The following is a 283-nucleotide window of genomic DNA, read 5'->3' on the forward strand; positions in this document are numbered from 1 at the left end:
TAGATGCATATACTACGCAAATTGCCCCAGTATTTCAATTGATAATACGACTTTCATTCTTATCTACCTGTCTACTGATTCATATTTTGCCTTTTGAAGATTACATAGATTATGGTTAATGAAGATTAACACTCCATATATTAAAAATACGAATGACGAACATGTTTCCTGTTGATACAAATAATCCTTGTGCATGTCAACCGCATAATAGAGGTGGTTTGTAATATAATACCAATGATTAACTAAGGTTTCACTCTTAAGTTTATCAAGAACAACTATGGTC

Source organism: Penaeus monodon, chromosome 30 (assembly GCF_015228065.2).
Source record: "Penaeus monodon isolate SGIC_2016 chromosome 30, NSTDA_Pmon_1, whole genome shotgun sequence".
NCBI lineage: Eukaryota > Metazoa > Arthropoda > Malacostraca > Decapoda > Penaeidae > Penaeus > Penaeus monodon.